Source organism: Orycteropus afer, unplaced genomic scaffold (genome assembly GCF_000298275.1).
Source record: "Orycteropus afer afer isolate SDZICR_OR568_19922 unplaced genomic scaffold, OryAfe1.0 scaffold00276, whole genome shotgun sequence".
Lineage (NCBI taxonomy): Eukaryota > Metazoa > Chordata > Mammalia > Tubulidentata > Orycteropodidae > Orycteropus > Orycteropus afer.
In genome coordinates, this window is record NW_006921863.1 from 4,025,014 (window position 1) to 4,044,323 (window position 19,310).

The following is a 19,310-nucleotide window of genomic DNA, read 5'->3' on the forward strand; positions in this document are numbered from 1 at the left end:
TTGCAAGCTGCCATCTAGATGCAACGATGGGTCTCTCCTCATCCAGAGCAAAGAAGAATGAAGAAAACCAAAAATTCATGGAAACAATTTGTCCTAGCAACTGGTACACTATCTGATCTGCAGCCTATACGACTATGAGACCAGAAGAACTAGATGGTGCCCAGCTACTACTGTCAACCACTTGGAAGAGGATCTTTGTAGGAGATTCTGGATAGACAGGGAGAACAATGTGGAACAAAACTCAAAATCATTTGGAAAAAAAAAGGGGGGAGGACCAGGTTTGCTGGCCTGCTGGAGCCTGGTGGAACCACTGAGACTATGGCCCCTAGCTGCCCTTCAGGTCTGGAATTGAATGCATGCCTGTGGTTTCTAGCCAAACAATGGACAGGAATATGAGTTGAACATTTACCTGAGGTAGGTACACTCCTTGGAAAGAGCAAGCATGGGAGAAAGAAGGGCTGCTTATGCATAGGAAGACAGCTCAGTGGGCAGGAATGCATGGAGGGATGGATACAGGGAAGAGGTAACTGTCGGGAGGAAGTGGAAGGGGAGCTGTTGCATTGTGGTGAATGTCATGAGACAAAGTGTATGTGAATTGCTGTATTGAATGCGTATTTGCTCTGTAAATTTTCACCCAAATCACAATAAAAAGAAAAAAAAAAAAAAAGAATAACAAAGAATCGGTGAAACACCTTATAATATAGATGAACTTGGAGGACATTATGCTGCATGAAATAAGACAATCACAGAAGGACAAATAATGTATTAGTCCACTGTCATTAAAAGTTAAGGAAAAGTTTACACACAGAAAGAAACTTTCTTTTTTGGTTACCAGGGATGATAGAGGAGGGGAGGGAAAATTGCTGCCCAGGTAAGACACACATATTGATTTGTGTGAAGGGAAAGCCAACATACCAAAGACACGTGACCAGCACCATAACACTAAGGAAAAAGAAGACACAAAGAGGTACACAAGAGATACAGACAATAAAGGTAAATATTTTTACATACACAATAATGTATTATCAGTAATAGCAAACATTAATCTATGGGTCAATACATAGGTAGACAGGTAAGATCAGATGTGAGTAGGCAAAAAAGAAAAATAAATAAAATAATTATAGTAATAGCAGATAAAGTGTGGTTTAAAATCAGAGAAGGTGTGTATTAGGGTTGAATCCTTTCACCACATTTATTCAATCTGTATACTGAGCAAATAATCTGAGAACTGTATGAAGAATACAGCATCAGCATTGGAAGAAGATTATATCTACTCCTCAATGATCAACTATCTCAATATCCAATATTTTGCTTTTATGACAACTTTGAAAAAATTTCAGGTGGTGACTCTGATGTTCATGGCCCCACCTGTGGCCAGCCTAGATTCACAGGCCACCCTGAGCAATATACCAGAAGCCTTGTGATGACTGGGTCACAAAAAGAATGGTGATGAGTGGCCATAAGCCATCTTCTCCGGTTGGTTTGTGTGGCCTCCTTCTGGCCAAAGAGGGCATGGGGCTATGGTGGGATGATGAGAGGTCATGGATGAACAGGCAGAGGCTAGATAGCAGCCCAGTGGTGCTTGGGAGGTTTGTGGGGGGAGGCAGTAAGGGGGAGAGAGAAGGGAGCCACATGGAGCTTCAAGGCTAGGTTGGATAAAGGACAAGTGGAGCTCCATGCAGGACATGTGGCAGGAAACAGTGGGCAGAGGACAAATGGGGTCATCCTGAGCTGGGAGGTGATGGGTGGTGGAAAACACCCAACTACAACTTTTACAGGCTCCATGGAGATGGAGAAGGGGGAGGACCACCACCACACCATGTGCAACCTGAGACACTCTGAGGACACATGATGGGCAGTGACACAGGTGCTGAAGATAGGGTGCAGATACTGACACTCTCATAACACTGGTTTCCATAACAACCTGGTCTTTGGAATATAACCATATTGATAAGTGAGGTGTGAGTATAATTAACAACCTGTGATACACAGATGACATAATCTTGCTTGCCCAAAATTAGGAAGACTGATGAAGATCAAATAGTACACTTCAACATAAGACAACAATTCTCACAACTGGACCAATAAGAAACATCATGATAAGCAGAGAAAATATTGAAGGTGTCAAGGATTTCATTTTAGTTGGATTCATATCAATGTCCATGGAAGCAACAGTCAAGAAATCAAATGGCCTATTGCATTGGCCAAATCAGATGCAAAAGACCTTTTTATTGTGGGCTTAGGGTCATAGTCTCAGAGGACATATAGATCAATTGGCATAACATAATCCAGAAAGACAATGTTCTACATCTTTGGTAAGTGGCATCTGGGATCTTAATGCTTACAAATAGCCATCTAAGATGCAGCTATTGGTCTCTTCCCATCTGGAGAAAAGAAGAGTAAAGAAAATCAAACAACCAAGGAAATAACTAGTCAAAGGATTAATGGACCATGCAAACCAAAATGTCTACTGTCTAAGGACCAGAAGAACTTGGTGATACCCAACTACTACAACTGACTGCTCTGATGGGGATCACACTTGTAGTTCTTAGACAGAGTGGGAGAAAGACATAGAATGAAATTCAAAATCATAAAAAGACCAGACTTACTGGTCTGATAGAGACTGGTAGAACTTCTGAGACTATGGCCCTTAGACACCCTGCACACCTGGGGATTACCTTTCAGCCAAACAATAGACAGGGTTACAAGGGAAACAATAACATCGATGAAGAAAGTTGTCCTCAGAACAATAAGCCTTATTACACCAAAAGGGCAGATTTGCCCAAAAACAAAGTTCAGAAAACAGGAAGGGGCAGGAAAGAAGGACAAACGAAAACAGGAAACCCAGGGAGGGAGAGGGAAGAATATTGGTACTTCTAGGGGATTGCAACTTATGTCAGAAAACAAAATGTGTAAAACAAAACAAAACCATAGTTATAGTTTTAAAAATCAAAGATGTCACCTTAAGGACTAAGGTATGCTTGAATAATGCATGGTATTTTCAGTTGCATCATATGCATGAGAAAGGTGGACTATGAATGAAGACTAGTGGCAGAGAATTGAGAATCCAGAAATAGATCCATCCACCTATGGTCAGCTGATCTTTGACAAAGGGCTGAAATCCATTAAATGATGAAGAGATAGTCTCTTTTACAAATGGTGCTGGCAAAACTGGATATTCATTTGCAGAAAAAATGAAACAAGATCCATTTCTTCTACCATACACAAAAAACTAACAACATGGATCAAAGACCTAAATGTATAAACTAAAGTTATAAAATTCATCAAAGAAAAAATAGGGGCAAACTTAGGACCCCTAATATATGGCATTAACAGACCAGCAACCATAAGTAAAACTGTAGAAACAACAGAAGATAAACTAGATGATTGGGACTTTTCAAAAAATTAAATTCTTATGCACATCAAAAGACTTCCCCAAAAGAGTAAAAAGAGATCTACAGATTGGGAGAAAACATTCAGCAAAGACATATCCGACAAGGGACTTAACTCTAAAATTTATAGAAAAGTTCCACATCCCAACATCAAAAAGACAAATAATCCAATTTAAAAATAGGCACAGACATGAAAAGACATTTCACCAAAGAAGATATCCAGGAGACCAACAAGAACTATATTCACTTTTAATGCCTTTTTAAAAGTAGTTTTAAACCAAAACCAAGCTCACTGCCTTTGAGTCAATTCAACTCATAGTGACCCCTTCTTGGGTTTCTAAGGCAGTATCTCTATGGAAGTAGATTGTCCAATCTTTCTTCTGAGAAGCAGCTGATGGGTTTGAACCACCAGCCTTCTTGTTAGCAGTCAAAAGACTTAGTTAGGCACTATGCCACCAGAGCTCCATAAAGTACATCTATCTGCTTCAAATGTACAATTCAATTGCTGCTAGTAAATTTATAGGGTAACGCAACCATTGCCAAAATCTAATTTTAAAACACTTTCATCATCCCCAGAAGAAACTTTGTACCCATTAGTAATCACTTCCCATTCTTCCTATTCCAGACTATATGCCTCCTCCCCTCAGTCTTGGGCAACCACTAATCCACTTTCCATTTCTATAGATTTCTCTGCTCTGGACACTTCATATACATGGGATCATACCACACGTGTTCTTTGTGACTGGCTTTTTCCACTTAATATAATGCTTTTGAAGCCTTTCCATACTGTAGAATGTATCAGTACTTCATTCCTTTTTATGACTGAATGATATTGCGTTGTGTAAATATTTCACATTTTATTTATCCATTCATCAGATGATAGACACTTTGGTTGTTTCCATTTTCAGCTATTATGAATGCTGAAATAAACATTCAGGTGCAAGTATTTTGTTGAACATGTGTTTTAAATTTTCTTGCTTAAATTCTTAGGAGTGGACTTGCTGGGTCATACAGTAACTCTGTATTTAACATTTTGAGGAACTGCCAAACTGTTTTCTGAAATGGCTACATCATTTTATATTCCTACCATCGATGTATGAGGATTCCAATTTCTCCACATCTTCATCCACACTTGTTATTGTCTGTATTTTTTATTATAGCCATTTTAGTGAGTGTGAAGTGGTGTTTTATTGTGTGTGGTTCATTGAGGTTTTGGTTAGCATGTCTCTAATGATTAATGCTAATGATTTTTTTCATGTACTCATTAGTCATTTGTATATATTCTTTAGAAAGAAATAAAAATCTTTTGTCCATTTTTAAATTGAGATATTTGTCTTTTTATTGTTGGGTCGTAAGAATTCTTTAAATATTCTAACTACAAGTAGCTTAATAGATGTATGATTTGCAATCATTTTCCTTCAAACTGTAAGTTGTCTTTTCACTTTCTTAATAATGTCCCTTAAAACACCTGACTGTCTGACTGGCTAACATCAGTTCACAGAATAGGAGGTGATACATACCCACCTTTGAGTCAATTCTGACTCACAGTAACACTGCAGGACAGAATAGAACTGTCCCATAGGGTTCCAAGGCTGTAAATCTCTATGGAAAAAAACTACTTAATCTTTCTCCTGTGGAGCAGCTGTTGAGTTCAAACCACCAAACTTGGGTTAGCGGTCTAATGTTTTAACCACTGCACCACGAGATAGTGTCTGCCAAACCACTGAGAGTTATAGCCTGGTCAAGTTGACACTTAACATTAACTATTATACCATGTTCACCTCATTCTAATGTAATATAACAGAAATAAATAACATCAACTTAATAATACTGGAGATTTTTTTTAATTGAAAAAGCACACAGTTATCCTTTAATTGCATACTAATTTCAAAAATCTCATGCTTCTTTACATTCAGAGCCTAAAGAAACTTTGGAGTCATTTTTGACCTTGTTATTATATTCTTCTTTTCAAATGCCATGCTCATTATCATAACATTTTTGTTACTTTTAGATTTGTCTGTAAATAGAATTTCAAAATATAATAGAGAATATCAGGGTTTCATCAAAATTCCTCTTCATATTCTTATCCTTATTTCCCCAAACTACCTTCCTATCCTTAGAAGTCTGTCTTAGGTTTCTGACAGGTACAATATCACATGATTGTGCCTACCCTCTTCAGGCTTTGAAAATTCTATGATTTACTCCATGAAATATGACCATTCCTTCCACTCATAATTGCACTGTCTTTGAATGTATGTTCTACATACCCAGAGTTCTTTATTCCAGTGGTGCATCATCTTGGTTTTTAACATGTTTTAAATTACAATGCATCCAAATTTGATTTCAAATCCCATCACATGCATTAAATGCAAGTAACTTAATAAAAAATATATAGTAGCTAACCACTAGTGCATTCAAGGGAAGTAATAATTTATATTGAGTCTGGTAGTTGGATCATGTATTTTGTCATTGACAATTAAACACATCCCATTTTCCAAAATCTTCATGTGATAAAAAGAATAATATGACTCAAAATCAAGAAAATACAATAATGTATATTAGAATCTTGCCCCTCAAAGCAGTTAGGAAATCATATTCTTCCCCTTTATAAAATTATACCCATATCCTTCATTTTTCATCAGTACTCTGTACTGTAAGATTCTAAGATTGCTGAGCCCTTTTTGAAAGTTTTCTCTGTAACTTGTGGTTGAATTCATTCTAGCCATTATGTAAACTTCTTTGTAGCTGTTAGGGTACCTTTTATTTTGTGTAGAGTTTATTTCCCTTTCCTCATATTAATTTTACCATTTTCCATATCAAAATCATTCTACTTGATGGAAAAAGAAAGAAGCAAAATAGAATGTGGAGTTCAGCTTTTTATATCCCCCAAAATTGTATCATCATTTTTGGGCAGCAGGCCTACTTTTCCTCTGCTTTTATGGCTTCAAAAAGTAACCTATAGCAAGGGATTTTTTGTATGTGTGGGTTTTTATTGATGTTGTTTTCTTGCTCTCAAAATTTTTGCAATAGACTGCTGAACATAATTCTAATAAGACTGTGCCATCCACTTGCATTTAACATTAAAGAAAAGACTGTATGTGAACTATTTGTATGGTGCCCAGCACATCATTAGGTAATGGTAGTAGTCATTACTGTCCTCATTGTCATCATGGATGTCATTATTTATAGATCTTCTTTCTCTTTTGTGGTGCTGGTTCTTTTAAAATCTGAAATTCATTTGCAACTTTAATGCCTTTAAAAAGAAAAAAAAGTGCAAACCACTAATAACTGAAGAAACTCCTGACTCCTAACCATCATCACCAAGGCATCATTGTAAATTGCTTGTCTGTGTTCCCTTAAGAAAGTCAGGTTTCTAATAAATTCTTTGAAAGGGAAATACTATATTTTCAGCAAACAGGAGGAAAAAATTAAAAATTGGCTCCTATTCCTGAAGCTTTAAGTGAGTGCATCCTGCTTCTTTCAAAAGATTTTATATAAAATATTTAGACTGGAAAACTGATCTCACAGGTGTGCTCACTGGGTTTGCTCATGCTTTGACAAAAGCAGGGGTTCTGCAGAATTATCTGGCCTCAGTGCCTAGTCAGAACTGTGGGGTCATAGTAAACAAAAACAAACTCAAGTCTAAAAATCATGACAGAATATTCTGCCCCCAAAGTTTTCCATTCCTTTCTTTTTTCCTTGACTTTCTTAGTACTCTCCATTATATGAAGTTGATCTACAGGTCAAAAATACTACTTGTAGAATAATAAGTTTGTAACTTTTGCCATGTTGATAAATTTTTGAATTGTATGATTTAATGAGGATAACAATAACAATAGAAGTGATAATCATATGTACGTTTTTTTAAGATTATCTTCTATAAGACGTCCTTCTTGATTCTCTCGGGTGAAACAAACCTCTTCCTTCTCTGTGTCCCTTTGTAATTGTACACATGTTTATCTCAGCTACACAACACTTTACTGTGTTTATCTACAGAACTCACCCCTACTACCAGATATTAACTCCTTGGAATGGTATCTGAATTTGGCAGGCATGTGGTAAACCTCAATAAATATTTGTAGCATGACTCCTTGGGGAAAAAAAAAATATGATTTAGCCAATACTAGATTACTTCTGTGTCTTTTGTGGCATCTAGTTGACACTAAATTTTCCATCTAAGAAATAAATATTTTGTCCAATAAATAATATTTTATTACTCAGAACATAAATTTCTATAATTCTATAACTTATGTTTTTTTTTTCTCTGCTGACTCTCCATTTCTTCATTTGTTTCAAGCATGTTTGCAATTGCTCATTGAAAGGTTTTTTGTGATAGCTGCCTTCAAATTCTTGTCAGATAATTCTACTATCTCAGCATAAACCAAAAACCAAAATTTTTGCCACCAAGTCAATTCCAATTCATAGAATTGACAATTCTAGTAATTGTAGTTTTTCATTCATTTGAGATCTGTCTGGTTTTTGGTTGGTTTGGTATGACAAGAGATTTTTAGTTGAAACCTGGACACTTCAGATACTATGTTATAAGAAAGGATCATACTTAAACCTTGAGTTTTAGCAGTCCTCCTCTGACATTGCTCTGGTGGTGCAGGAGAAGTCCCACCTCATTACTGCCACGTGAAAGTGAAGTCTAGCGTCCCTACTCAGTCTCTGTTGACACCTGGGAAATGGTTAACAAGAGCTTCTTTTTGCTGCTAAGAGGGTGTGGGAATTCAGCCTCCACACCAGCCTTCTGCTGAAACTACGCTGGCTGAGAAGAGAAGGAGCGTTGTGTTACTCCTGCGGTTCTGCTCTCTTGTGGCTTCCACTGACGCTATGGGAGTGCAGGCTTGTTATACTGAGCATCAGGGAAAATTTTACTCTGACACCATCTCAGCAGAGAAGGGAAGAGTTAGTGGGGAATGATAGGAAATATATGTCTATTCTCTCTTCCCAGAAAGGGAAATCTGGCTTAAATTTGGATCAGACTTTTCAAAATGATTTTTGTTTATGCTCGTCATACTTCTTTCTGAAGTAATATATAACACAAGGATGCTCATTCAGTCATCATTTGATTAACCTGCTTTTTCATTTGCTTCCATCCTCAAAGCAGTTTTGGGAATTTTTGATCAGAGACATTTCTGTAGATACATCTGCTTGTATTGCCTTTGGCCCACTTAGTCTTTAGTAGAAGACACATGATTACAACCCCAAGAAATACTTTGAAATTTGCGAGGAAGTTCTTTCAATGAGGAGGAAATATATGTAACTATAATTGTTTTGACTACCTAGTGCTACTCTGACAGAAATATGCCACAAATGGGGTGGCTTTAACAAACAATTTATTCTCTTATAATTGTGGAGGCTAGAAGTCTGAATTCAAGGTGCCAGACTCTAGGGTCTGGGTGAAAGCCCCTCAACCTTGGGATTCAGCTCTGCCTCTTGCTCTTGACTCACTTAAGCTGGAGGCTTTTCTTCACTCAGACAGCTGCTGGCTGCTGAAGCTGACAAGCCCAAGGTTAACAAGTAAAAAGGCACAGTCCCAATGTTACCAAACAACATGGCAGACCACTAATTCAAGTCTAGAAGTCCCAAGATTGGCAGGGCTTGGCAGGCTGTTGAACAATGACTTGGCTACATGCAGGGTTCAAGCGTGCCAAAAGGCTACAGACCAATCCCAAAGCTTCTCCATATATAGGGGAAGTATACTGCATCCTTAAAGCAGCTATTTAGCTGCTTGTGGCAGATTCCACCACAGAACTGATTGCCAGTCTCATCATGGGGAATAACTACCTCCAGCTGCCCAGCCACCCAACCAGGCCCAGCCACGTTAACAATAACTTTAACTATGTCAATAATATTAGATAATAGAAAAAATACTATCAATGAGACTGTTTTCCTATGACTTTTTGTTATTTTCTAAAGCCTGGGGAGGGGGAAGATTATTTTTATCTGTGTATACAAAAGTAGTTTGGACAAAAGGGGAATATTATATCTAAAGAGGAAATCCATTCCATTTCATTGCACTTTATTTTAGGGAGGGTAGCCTAGAGACAGAACATACACTGTTGGAGTGTAGGCGTTTTCCCTTCGCCCCTCCTGTTCCTATTCTCCATTTTTCTCCACCTTATTCAGTGCCATGGGTAGCTGACCAATATTGACTACAACAGTGAGGTCTCCTGACTTCTAGCTTCCCTGTGGGAACACCTCAGCCTGCTGTTTTGCTCCACCAAAAGTCATCATTCTTCTTAGGATGCCCTTCTCTACACAACTCTTTCCTTCAGGGTTCCCTCCCAGTGTCAGATTGCCCAATAAGCAAGGTAAGCTTACTTGTGCTTACTAATTTATAGTGAAAATTTTTACTTTTTTTCAACACATCAACAATTCTCTCTTTAAGTATGTCTGACATTTGTCTCTCTTCCAACCCCACAAATTACTTCCAACAGAATCAGAAACATGTGAAACATGTTAGTAAGAAAGCACAAATAAGCCCATGTTTACCTTGCTTGCTGAACTATCTACCCCTATTCCCTCCTCTCTTCAGACATAAGGATGGTTACACCTCCACTGTCACTAATCCTAGGTCACTGAAGTAGCTCTGTGGATTCCCTGCTTCTCACCAGTACCGTCACTTCCTTTATAAAATCTTCTTTGTATAATCCTAAATTGAATGTAGGAGCTCTGGTAGCATAGTGCCTAAGGCACTTGACTGCTCACCAGAAGGCTGGCGGTTCATACCACCAGCCACTCCTTGGAAGGAAGGTTGGGCAATCCTACTTCCATAGTGATACTGCCTTGGAAATCCAAGGAGGGGTCGCTATGAGTCGGGGCCGACTCGATGGCAAACAACAACAACAACAAATTGAATGTAATCTGTTTGCTCACCCATATTCCAAGCATCCTGGTGTCCTGATACTTTGCTAAGTATCAAAATACCTCAAAGGATATTTTGTCAATTCCTGGGGCCTTGGTTTTGCCAATTCCTTGGGTGAAGCATGCATGGACTTCTTCTTTAAGCACCATCAGTTCTTGATCATATGCTACCACCTGAAATGTTGGAGCATCAACTATTTCTTTTTGGCACAGTAACTCTGTGTATTCCTTCCATCTTCTTTTGATGCTTGCTGCATCATTCAATATTTCTCCATTAGAATCCTTCACTAGTGCTACTTGAGGCTTGAATTTTGTTCTTCAGTTCTTTCAGCTTGAGAAATCCTGAATGCATGCTTTCTTTTTGATTTTCAAACTCCAGGTCTTTACACATTTCATTACATTACCTTACTTTGTCTTCTGGAGCCTCCCTTTGAAATTTTCTGTTCAGCTCTTTTATTGCATCATTTCTTCCATTGGTTTTAACTACTCTCTTCAAGAACAAGTTTCAGAGTCTCCTCTGACATGCATTTTCGTCTTTTCTTCCTTTCCTTTTTAATGACCTTTTGCTTTCTTCATGTATGATATTCTTGATATCATCCCACAACTCATCGCAATGGTGTTCAATGAGTTAAATCTATTCTTCAGATGGTCTCTAAATTCAAGTGGGATACAATCAAGGTGACATATTGCTCCTCGTGGACTTTTTTTTTTAAATGCATTTTATTGAAATATAATTTATGTACAGTGAAACACACAAAACTAAAGTGACATGGGTCGATGCACTTTTTTTTTTTGCAGTGTTCCTTTACCTCCCCTCCCACCCCTGGTAACCAACAAAGAAAATTTCCTTCCATATATAAACCTTTTCTTGACTTTTTACAGTAATGAACTCATACTATATTTGTCTATGTGTGATTGACTTCTTCCATTCAGTATAATGTCCTCCAAATTCATCCATGTTATGTGGTGTTTTGCTGATTCTACATTATTCTTTAGGGTTGCATAGTATTCCATTCTGTGTATGTGTCACAGTTTGGTTATCCATTCTTCTGTTGATGGGCACATAGGTCATTTCCATCTTTTTGCTATTGTAAATAATGGTGCGATGAACATGGTGGTGCTTATATCTGTTCTTGTGCTGGCTTTCACTTCTTTAGGATATATACCTAGTAATGGGATTGCTGGGTCAAATGGTATTTCTATTTCCAACTTTTTAAGGAATTGCCATACTGTTTTCCACAGTGGCTGTATCATTTGACAGTCCCACCAGCAGTGTATGAGGATCCCAATCTCTCTACATCCCTGCCAGCATTCACCATTTTCTGTCTTGTTGAACTTTGCCGTTAGTGCTGGGACGAGATGTATTTCATTGTTGTTTTGATTTGCATCTCTCTGATGGCTAATGATCATGAGCATTTCTTCATGTATTTGCTGGCCACCTGAATGTTCTCTTTGGTGAAGTGTCCATTCATGTCTTCTGCTCATTTTTTAATTGGATTGTTAATCTTTTCTGGACCTCTTTTTAATTTTGATGTGAAGGTTTATCATTTTTCTTTGATGTTATCCTGTGATTTATAATTTCTTCCCAAGTTTAGAACAGTCTGTTTTAATTTACTTGAGCTTAAATTTGAACTTGAATATGAGCAATTGTTGGTCTGTTTCAAAGTCAGCTCCTGGCCTTATTCTGATTATGATATTGAGCTTCTCCATTGTTTCTTTCCATAGATGTACTTGATTTGATTTTGCTGTACAGAGATTCTGGTGAGGCACATGTGTATGTTGTCATCATTTATGTTGTTGTGAAAAGGTATTTGCATTGAATAAGTCTTTGGTGGTGCAAAATTCTATCATGCAATCTCCAACATCATGTCTATGACCAAGGCCATATTTTCCAAATATTGATACTTTTTCCTTGTTTTCTATTTTGCATTACAATCACCAATAATTATCATTGCATCTTGAATGCATGTCTGATCAATTTCAGACTGCCAAAGTTGGTAAAAATCTTCAATTTCTTCATCTTTGGCTTTAGTGGTTGGTGGGTAAATTTGAATAATAGTAGTAGTAAATGGTCTTCCTGTACACATATGGATATTATCTTATCCTTGAAAGCATTCTATTTCAGGATAGATCTTGAAGCATTCTTTGTGGCAATAAATGCAACACCATTGCTCCTCAATTTGTCATTCTCAGCATAGTAGACCACATGATTTTCTGATTCAAAATGTTCAATACAAGTCCATTTCAGCTCATTCATGCTTAGGATATCAGTCTTTATGTATTCAATTTCATTTTTACATCTTCTAATATTTTAGACTCATACTTCACCAATTCCACCAAAAGCTTATGTTTTTCCCAAAATAACTTTCTTATTGCTTCCGTAACCCACTACCATTTAAGCAGGTGATCCATCAGGAGTAGCTTTCACAATTTGAACCAACCTCCAGCAGAATATACCCCTAAAATTGCCTTTAATTTGTGCATTTTTTGTTGTTGTTGCATTAAATTTCCCAGGTGCTTTTTAGTTGGAGGGTTTTCAGATTATCTCATCTTGCATATTCCCTTTTACAGTGCTTCTTGATATAGGTCTTGGATCTGGCAGACCAATTTTGAGTAGGAGATTTTCTAATTACACCCCCATCCCATATCCCCAGAACCCATCTGGAATCAAGTTTTACAATGGTATTTTGCAACTTTGATCAAATGAAGGCTCAATTTAGAGTGTGGTTTGCTTTAGTTCTTTGTTATACAATTTTTTCTCCTCCATAACTCTTCCTCTTTAGACCCAAAACTTAAAGCTGTAGCTCAGTGTGGAGGGAGGACTTCTGCAGTTTGTTTTTTAATCCTCCTTCAAAGAACTAGAAAGTTCCTATCTTCAGTAGAGCACTTTTAGTCACTTTTACCCCTCAGGAACCATTGCTTTGACCTAGCTCGCACTTTTGCATTTCTTTTCTGTTTCTGGCTAGAAAGATATGTATCTGGGTTTTGAGCCTGTTGTTGTTGTTTATTTCTGTTTTATTTATTTATTTATGAATTTATTAATTACTTTTGTAGTTCCCTTTTCATTTCCAGGCTTTTAGCAAAAAAGCATATATCAAAGCTTAAGCTCCCTATGCCATCTTGACTTAGAATTTGCTCCATTCTCCATTCTTAGTCTGTTTTCCATATCAATCATCTTCTATTTATTAAAAAAAATTATTATTGTAGATTATCCTGTACATCAAGTTATTTGTAGTTGGAGAATTACTTTTGACATATAATTACAACTTCTAATTTTCCTAGATTCATACTTCACAAATTCCACCAATAATTTTATGCTTTCTGAAAACAGAAATGAAGCATTTTATTCTTCATATGCCTGTTGGTTAAGTTTGTTTCCTACTTTTTTTTTCCTTTTTCATGTATATAATCCATTTTCATTTTGTAAAATAGTATTGCTCATCTTTGAATGGTGCCATCTCCCCACCACCTGGCCCTGTAGAAAAGTACTGGGAGGAAATTTCTTGAGGTGCGGTTGCAAATGAGTCTGCATCCCTAGAACATAACTCCAGGAAGATACAGATGTTTCTCTTGTTCACTGCTCTCTCATATTGTATGTCATGTTGTAATAGCAACACATAGCAGCAGTTCTGGCACAAAATAAGTTCTCAATAAATATTTTGTGAATGAATGAATGGATGGATGGGCAACTCTACAATCCAGGGTTGTTATCTTGACTACTTTCTCATTATTCTTCTTATCTGTGTGCAAATTTCTTCTCTTTCATCTTCAGCATCCAAAAATCTAGAATATCTCACAGTAAAATCCCTTGTAAATCAGATTGTTCCCATCTTCGCCTATCATTTACCTGGGATCAAAGGATAGATCATAGATAATTCCTTCCTTTGCAATTCTGAGTTGTTGAACTAGGCATTTGCAAAGGAAGGTCATATCTCTCTAGGGTCTACAGATACCATGGAGATCTTGTCTTTGTGTTAAAATCTTTGGCTAAGCCTTTGAGGACTGTGACACTGAATTTTAGGAATTTGTATCTGCTTGATGTATGATGAAGCTTGTGTGTGTGCTCAGCTTCTTCTTATTATCTTTAGTACAGATTTCACAGTACTTGGAAAGTTTGTTTTATAATTTGTGGTTTTATGTTGTAGCTATTTCCTTGAAGATGGAGTTGTTTTCCTTCTATTTTTCATTAATTATTTTGCTTAATTTGGTTTGATAAAGAGTGATAATTTTAAATCACGATTTCTTCCTCTTCTGGAGTTTAATCTGTCCATGTACATCATCTTTTTGTCCTGTCTCTATCATCTTCTCATTTCAAGAAAATATTACAACCTTTTTTTAAGGTTTCAGCATCTGACTTGTAATTATTCTCAACAATCCCAATCTACAAGCCTTAGGGATTTTTTCTAACAACAAAATCATCTCAGCTTTTCTCCCTATGAATTGTATCTTCAAATCATGTTTCAGTGTCTGAGCTCTGGCAGCAGTTATACAAAAGTGGATCTGTAATTATAGTAGTATCTAATGAACAGCCTGGTTGCCTGAATGTCTGAATTATCCTCCTTTACAATATTTATCTACAATCATTAGGGTTTACACTTTGAAGTTTTCCAGAGTAGAATAGATTTGAACTAATAAATAATTTTACAAATTTCCTTTGTGGAAAATAGAATGAACTGCAAGATGGGATGTCTGTACAGGTGAGCCATCTGTATCAATTGAAACAAACATAGTTAAACTAGGTTGGACATAGAAATCTAACCTAAGATATTTCCTTTATTAGTACTATATTTTTTGACCCAAAGAAACCCATCAACTGTCAGCTCAATTTCCTATTCCATAAGTAATATTCTCTAATAGTCAATCTCTTTATGTCTCTATCTATACCAATAGGTATAATACATACGCAATAAACTTTGAATCACTTTAAAAAAGCATTGTAAGTATAACTGATTATTTCAATTATATATACTTATGATGCCTTTTCTTATAATACTTATAATACTTTCTTATAATACTTACAATGTTGTTGTTGTTATGTGCCGTGAAGTTAGCCCTGACTCATAGCGACCCTCCTTGGGTTGCCAAGGCAGTATCACTACAGAAGTAGATTGCCCAATCTTCCTTCCAAGGAGTGGCTGGTGGGTTTGAACCTCCAGCCTTCTGGTTAGCCGTCAAGTGCCTTAGGCATTATGCTTCCAGAGCTCCTAATACTTACAGTACCACTTTATATACTTTTTCTCTACATTTGTTATTAGAATCTACATAAGATAGCCAGCAAAATCAGACAATGTTTCACAGCTATTCATAAAGTTTTCCAGTAATACATCAAACAGTGTTTCATTGTGATTCATAAGGTTTTCACTGGCCAATTTTTTTGCTGCAAAATACTTCTGTAAAGTATTAAGCAAAGATGTCACTTTGAAGACTAAGGTGCACCTAACCCAAGTCATGATATATATTTTTAATCACCTCATATGCATGGGAAAGCTGGAAAATGATTAAGGAAGACATCAAAAGAATCAATGACTTTGAATTGTGGTATTGGCAAAGAATACTGAAAACAATGGACTGCCAGAGAATGAACAAATCTATCCTGGACAAAGTGCACCCATAATGCACCTTAGAAGTGAGAATGGCCAGACTTAGCCTCATATACTTTGGTCATGTAATAAAGGACAAGTCCCTAGAGAAGGATATCATGCTTAGTAAAGTAGAGAGTCAGTGGAAAAGGGGAAGATCCTCAACAAGATAGATTGGCACAGTGCCTGCCATGATTGTTCAAGCATAGCAGAGATTGTGAGGATGGCACAGGACCAGGGCATGTTTTGTTCTGTCATACAAAGAATCACTGTGAGTTGGGGCCAACTCTACAGCACCTAACAACAAAAAAAAGAAAAAGGAAAAAATAAGCATCAGTGCAAACACAATACATGCACATACTTCAGAAATCAACTAATCACCTCAGTTCACTGCATGTGTTATGAGTCACACCCACCCAAATCTGGTCTTACAATGTTTCACCTAATTTCACAGAAACCCCCTCCTTCACAGTAAGTCACAACCTGCAACCTTGGAACACCTACTTGCACCAGCAAACTTCAGGTGTTTCTCTTATTTAATATAATGTTTATGCATTTCCTAAAAATTTGACATGTGTAAAACTGATAACATTTTATTCAGTTTTTTTTTCATTGTTTTACATGTATCACTGACATGTTGTTGAGTGTTGTGACCCTAGTGCGATTTTCTCCATAGCCCCATGGTTGGTTGGTTTGTTTATTTGTTTATTTATTTATTTATTTATTTATTTATTTATTATTTTGAGGTGTTGTAATGTCACATGCAGTTATAAGAAATAATACAGAAATACTTCTGGTAAGATGATAGAATAGGCAGACAAGCTATACAGACCCTCTTCAACAAAAAAAAGAGAAACCAATTGACAGAGATACAGAAGATAATCCTAGAGGCCTGAATGTTGAAAGGAAGTATACAGAAATGGGTTAGGCACTAACTAGTGGGAAAACCTGAATGAAAGCAGTGAGTATGGAGATGGTCAGAGCAGTGGACTGTCAGATACTCTGATGGGACAAACAGCCTAAATATTTACAAGTGCTGTTGGGACCTGAGAATTGACCTAAAGATCAGCCCTGGTCACCAAGGGCTGCAGGGACAACTGAGCTGGTGGCCTATAACTAGGAAGGGAAAGAGCAAGGAGGGAGACAACCTGAGCTGTGGACCTTTGGCTGTCTGGAAGGTGCAGCCATTTGGTTGTTTACAAGTGGTGGCCATTTCTGATATTTAAAGTGACCAAGGGTGCAGCCATTTTGAATGTTTGCAAGCGGTGACCATTTTGGATTTTAAAGTAACAGTATTCTCATTCAGATTCCAGGGACCTAAGAATGGGCTTTGTTTGCGAAGGATGGCAGAGACATATGGGGGCTGACAATGGGAAAGGAGACAGGTGGTGAGTGTATAACTGCTGCCAACTAGCGAATAGAGGAGCACAACACAGTACCCTGCTTACACAGATAATATCCAAACAAAACAAAGAAAACAAAAATTGTGGGCAAGTCACTCCAACATACAATCACCAATTAAATGTAAACACAAAAACATCATAATGCCTCAGAGACAACAGAGCATCACAATCCACAAAAAGAAGCAAGATAAACAAGGGACCAGCATAGAGTCCTAAAACACATCCCTGAGGAAGTTGCAGCATTGGAACTCCCTGATAAGGAATTCAAAAGAATTCTATTTAGAAATTTCAACGAATTGAGAGACAGATCAAGGAAAACACTGACAAAATTGAAGAAAGCACAGAGAAAACCCTAGAACAATTTTGAAAGACAATACAAGAACAAAATGACAAAATAAATGAAAACTTAGAAATGATACAAACAGAAATGATACAGACAGAAATTGAGAAGATTAATACTGAATTTTCAGAAATAGATAACACATTGAATGGGCAAAGGAGTAGAATTGAGTCAATGGAAGACAGAATTAGTGAGATTGAAGGCAAACACTTCAATACTTCTTTGGAAAGGGATCAATCAGAAAAAAGGTCAAAACAAAATGAAGAAAGCCTAAGGTTCATGTGGGATACTATCTGAAGGAATAATCTACATGTAATTGGAATTCCAGAACAGGAAGAGATAAAAAACCACAGAAAAAATTGTCAAAGATGTTGGAAGAGAATTTTCCTGGTATGATGAAAGATGAGAATATATTCATTCAAGAAGTCCAACAAACCGCAAACAGGATAAACCCCAAAAGAAAATCAACAAGACATATCATCAAATTCACCAAAACCAAAGACAAAGAAAGAATCCTGGAAGCAACGTGCGAAAAACAAAAAGTTACCTGCAAGGGGCAACCAGCAAGACTAAGCTCAGATTTCTCAGCAGAAGCCATGTAGGCAAGAAGACAATGGGATTTTTAATATAAAATCTTGAAGATAAAAAATTCCAACCAAGAAGTATATATCCAGCAAAATTGTTCATCAAATATGATGGTGAAATTAAGAGATTTCCAGATAAGCAGAAATTAGGGGAATTTTTTTCACCAGACCAACCTTACAAGAAATGTAAAAGGGAGTCCTTTGGACAGAGAACAACAGCAAACAACAACTGACCATTAACACACAGGATAACATAACTCAGAAACCAATCCAGTTATAGAAGTATCCAAAGTAAATAAGCCTACAAGATTGTAAACAGGGAACCAGAGACATCAATTGACAAATGAGGACAACTACAAACAAAAAGAGAAAAAAAATTGTGTGGTTACAAAACTTCTAAATCGTAGGGAAGTCAAGACAACTACAAGATAGAATGGACTGTTCTAAACTTGGGAAGAAAACTCTAAATCACAGAGTAACCTCAAAGAAAATACTTAGTAAATACTAAAACAATAGGAACAAAGGAAGTGATAACATGATTCATAAACAAAATGAGCTCAGCATTATATGGAACAAAGAAATCAACACCATGAAAAAGCACATAACCAAATAAGAGTAACAAATTCATACTTGTCGATAATTACATATCTGACAAGGGAATTATCTGTAAAATTTATAGAAAACTCCAACACCTCAACAATGAAAAGATTAATAATCCAATTTTAAAATGGCAGAAGACATGAATAGACACTTCACCGAAGAGGATATTCAGGCAGCCAGCAAAGACATGAAGAAATGCTCATGATCATAAGCCACAAACAACACAACAATACAACACCCTGCCGTGGAGTTGGATCCGACTCACAGTGACCCTTCCTTGGGTTTCTAGGCAGTATCACTACGGAAGTAGATTGCCTGACCTTCCTTCTGGGGAGTGGCTGAGGGGTTTGAACTGCCAGCCTTCTGGTTAGCAGTCAAATGCCGTAGGCCCTATGCCACCAGAGCTCCCCATTGGCCACCAGAGAGATGCAAATCAAAATAGTAAAGAGATGACCATCTCACCCCAGCACTAATGCCAAAGTTCAACAAGACAGAAAATAACAAATGCTGGCAAGGATGTGGAGAGATTGGTACTCTCATAC